This window comes from Dendrobium catenatum, unplaced genomic scaffold (genome assembly GCF_001605985.2).
Source record: "Dendrobium catenatum unplaced genomic scaffold, ASM160598v2 fragScaff_scaffold_789, whole genome shotgun sequence".
In the NCBI taxonomy this organism is placed as follows: Eukaryota; Viridiplantae; Streptophyta; class Magnoliopsida; order Asparagales; family Orchidaceae; genus Dendrobium; species Dendrobium catenatum.
This window is the reverse complement of record NW_021319251.1, coordinates 226,023-231,313: the sequence shown is the minus strand read 5'-3', so window position 1 is coordinate 231,313 and position 5,291 is coordinate 226,023.

Genomic DNA, 5,291 nt, shown 5'->3' with positions numbered 1-5,291 from the left:
AACATTAAATAAATATTTTCTTTTATTATTTATTTATCCTATTTTATTTATTTATCTTATTTTATTACTATAATAATCAATATTATTATTAGGTTATTTATTTCTACTATTATTAATAGGTGTTATAATTATTATATTTTATTACTATGTTTATTATTATTGTTATATTTTTTTTCTTTTGTTAGTATTATAAAATATTTTATTTTAAAACTATTATTAATTCATTATTATAATTAGTTTAATTGCAATATTTAGGATAATTATTATTTTAATAGTTTAATTATTGTTTTGTGGATATTTTTATTATTATGAATATTATTTTACTACTTTAAGCTTATTTTAATTATTTACAACTATTTTCTATAACTAGTTATTTTAATTATCTTTTAACGATATTTAATTAATAAACTAATTTAAGTCTCTAATATTTTAATTAATAATCATTATTATATTTTCAAATTTTATATTATGATTTCAGAGATTTTAATATTTTTTGTTTTTATTTAATGATTATTTTTAAATAATTATTTTTCCAAATTATTTTAAAAGTTAGCTTTTATTATTTTAAAACTTCAAAAATTCATAACTTTCTCATTTTAAATCGAATTTTGGCGTGCTATACCTCGTTCTCTTCAAAAAATTGTGAACTTTATTTTAAAAATATTTTCAAAATTTAATTTTTACTTTCTTGGCATATTTCGGTCTGAATTTAATTATTTGAGTATTCTAGTATTATTTATATAATTATTATAATAATTATTTTAAATTACAAATTATTTTTAAACCCTCTTTGTAACCTTGATTGAGTGACCAGTGATTCTCCCCTATATAGATATCAATTGATCTATTTTTTTTTAATCAAATTATTTTCCAAAAAAAAAACTTTTATACATATTTAGGTATTTTTAATTACTTTGAAATTACCTATCTTATTAAATACTAATTTTGGGAGATCCACCACATGAAATTTTAAGCATAGATTATATATGTGAAAAGCAATCACGGGGGAGTGGATTAGTGGATGATTGGATCTCAATCATTCACTAATTCCTTCATTAGTCATATTTACTTTCTTTTGTCGTAGTTTGCATGCGTAGAATGCACCACCACTTAGTTTAGGCTCTTCTAGATCTAAGGACATGGTGTGTTTACTGCTTTTATTTATACCCTATGCATTATTACCATTGAGGGATAGTGTGAAACACAATTTAAACCTTTATAACGTAGAGATACCCTAAGGACAACAATTAAGGACTCGTCTAGCGAACTTACAAATTTTCTAGGGGCTAGGGTAGATCACGGATCAAAATAAAAACTTCAAAATTTAAACTTAGAGACATCATGAACATCCCTGAATTTTTTAGGAATTTTTAGGTGGTGTGTTTGCTTACTTTTTCTGCACTCTGGATGTGAGCGCTAGATTTACCCCTAGGTTAGGATATATATATATATATATATATATTGTTCTTCCGTGCAGGTGGCCATGCTCAAGCTGATAAAAGGGGGGCACTGTCATGATTTCTAATATTATCTTATTTAGGTGCTTGCTCAGCCCCCCTAAATAATTGAGGGCTAAAATAATTATAACTACTACAGGTGGACTGCTTAGCCCTCATATTAAGAGCATGACTTGGCACAGCTTCAATGGGTTGAGTTTTATTTTTATATATAAACTTCTTGTGATGATTTTTATTATGATAATCATGCAGGGAGGGAGTCTAGAAAATTTTCATTTTCATTTGATGTAATATTTGTAATAATTGTTAAGAGTTGTGAAAATAACTTTGAGTGTAGATATTCTTATCACACTTGAATCCCAAAAGAAGAAGACATCCTCATAGGGGAGAGTCTTCTTCCATTTGGGAGATCGAGTGGGATGGCTTTAGATATCCAAAGAGAAAAGGCAATACGCCCTATCAATGGGGAATTGTCTCTTCGTTTGGATATTCAAGCCACGACGGATCCAAGGAGTCCAAGGAGGAGAGTTCCAAGGAGTCCAAGGAGGAGAGATCCAAGGAGTTCAAGGAGGGGAGATCCAAGGAGTCAAAGGAGAAGAAAACTGAAGATTGAAGATTTGAAGACCAATATCCCACTCAAAGTCATTTGCGTATGTCATAGGCTTAGAAATCCGGGTTGTTGTCAGTGGTGCCCGGCCACTTTATTTTTTGTATATCTAGGTTGTAATAAGGGCAATTTGCCTATGGCCATTTAGTTTATTATTTTTTTGGATTTATATTGATGTGTTAATCGGATTGTGAATTAGAAATTACCTACTTTTTCTAGGTTTCTTTCTTGCATGCCAATTTTATTTTAGCCTGGATTATGTTAGGCTCTTTTAAGGATTATAAAAAATTTTTTACTCATAACTAATCTTTAAAATTCTAAGTTTAAATAATATAGAAATCTAACGAGCCTAGGGAATTGTTGGAATAGTCCGGGATCACATGCATATTACTGCATCCTTCTTTCCATGCTATAAGACATCTCCCTGCCTGTGAGTAGAGTCTGGATAATCTAACCTACGAGGATAAAGTGTTGGACCTAGTGAGACAAAGTCTTTTCTAAAAAAATATTTTTTATAAGCCTGTTTTTAAAACTCTATAGCATTCATGAGCTGACATTCCAACTAGCATACATTATATTAGTAACCAACTAAATAAAATTTAATTGCATTAACTAGGAGCATGTGACCCACATAAGTTCAGGACCAATTAGGGAACTCTCTAGATGTCGGTCCTATTTCTGATAACTGTACCACCCACCCATCTTTCATAATTGACTTGATAACATGGTTTTGAATCGATTAGGTGGTTAGCTGGCTCCCCAATCCAGGCCAGGATAAGTCCAGATCTTTGTATTGCATTAGCTAGGACACGGGTCTTAGTGTTGCTCGTAGAACACTAAGCCCAATCTAGATTCAGGGTCTGAGGCTACTACACTCGATCTCGTAGTATGCCTTAAATAGTATGTAGGTCCCTTCCTTTCAGGGACTATAAATCCTACTTAGCTGCATCACAGGATGACGCCACCTCCATCTTTTCTCTCATGCATGTGGTTGAGTGCTTGATTTTCTTTTTCCAGTTTCTCTCTAGTGCCTTAGAGCCTCTGAATGCTGGTATGAGCCATGCATGTTGATTCAGCTCTTTGAGACACTTCTTCCCTTTTGAGTAGGAATTCTTAGTCTATACCATCGCGCCAATTCCACTTTTGGGAAGGATAATATATGATTCTTAATCGAGAGTTTTCTCAGGCTCCGGCCTGGGATGTAATTAACCACAGGGACTTGCACCCATGGGAAACTCGGTCCCACATCTACTAAACCCCACTCGAGCTGTCATATCGGGTGGGGGAAACCCGTTACTAGGTCGTGTATATTATTACCCATTGGGGTGTATTGGCGATAGCCTCTATCCTCAATGGTTAGTCGTATGTACGATCCAATCTGCCCTTCCATTGACCAGTTCGCGCTGTGCTCTTTCTGAGGTCCACAGTAAATTCTATAACTACACTATAAAATATCTGTCTTCGGATGACTCGATGAGATGTATTAGATTTGGGTTATGTCAAGAAAGGTATAAGTAGACCTAAGATAACTCTGGATGAGTGGCTTCACCCTTTGAGATAGGATACAAATTGATCATAATTTTCTACAAGCACCCTATCTTTTTACATCTATATATAACCAGTTTTAGATCTACTTAAGCGCGATAATCCATTACTTATTTGCTCTTATATATAGGTTATGGATATTATAAATCAAAGAAGTTGGATGTATAACCGATTATCTCAAGGTAAAAAAATATTAATAGATGAATTCATTAATGGGGTAAACATTTTCATTCAGCAAGCAAAACAACTACCCAGTTTTATATTAGAAGGAAAGTTTTGATGTCAATATTCTAAACACAAAAATCTAGTGCATTTAACACTAGATGATATAACTGTTGATCTGTATCACAGAGGATTCATACCGCGGTATTGGTATTGGACTTCTCATGGTGAGTACGAGCTACAATTTGATTATTAATGCGGTCTTTCTACAAGTAGTAATATAGCCGAGGCTGAAAATATCCTACCAAATCTTGAGGAATTAGTTCATGATGCAACTGGAATACAAATTAAATAAAATATAGAAGAGTTATCGAATACGGAGGAACAAAATTTTTATGATTTATTACATGCTGCCCAACAACTAATCTGGAAAGAGTGTACCACTCACTTAGAGTTATATATTATTGTGAAGATGTTAAGCATCAAGGCAGAATATAATATTGCTTGTGAATTTTTTAATCAATTCATTGGGCTGCTTTAAAAAACCAATCCGATAGATAATTTAATTCCTACAGATCTATATCGGACAAAGAAGTTAGTTTTCAAACTTGGTTTGACATACACAAAGATAGATTATTGTGTCAATGGATGCATGTTACCAAGAAGATCACTACAACAGGACCAGCTAGGCCAATACGTACTGAGGGGACCACCTCGTCTTAGTCTGCTACACAATATCTGCCTACTACACAGAGTCAGCTTGCTACACAGTCTCAGCCTGCTACACAGACTCAACCTACCACTCAGCCTTTACCCACTCCTGGAGCTAGTAGCCCACAGTTCTACTCAGTAGACCCCTAATTTCCTTCACCAAATCTCACGCAGAGTACTCCTTTCTACCCATACTACGCACCCCCACCTTATGCTGGTGCCCCTCCTACTTATCCATTTCCACCATATACTCCACCATACTATCCCCCACCACCTCATCAGCCTTCTACAGCTGGACCTTTGACACCGGCTGCACCAGAGCAGGCGACAGATGGTAGAATGTTGATAGCACATGAGGGGGACACGTAAGTACATTATCTTTTATTTAAGCTTACAAACATTTTTTTATTTTATATTATATATTTATTTGAGAAAATTTTATTTTTTGTAGGTTCTACCCATCAAAATAATCGACACATAAAATGCGGGACATCATATGGAGCAGGTTTGACGCTCCTTACGTTTCTTGGAAGAAAGTCCCGAAAGAATTTCGGGATATGTGGTTTAGAGAGTTTGAGGTATTTATGAGTTTTAGTTTTTATGTTAATTGATTTATTCTATTTTACTTAAGCTAAAAATCTTATATATTATATATTATATGTATTTGAATGTAGAAAGAATTTTGTTGGCTGCCCCAGCACAATGACATGATTAGAAAAATTTTTGAGAAGTGTTGGTCTACTCGGATGCGCGATATGTTCACAGACATGAGAAAGTCTGGGAAGCGATTATTGTGGATTGGAGAGGTT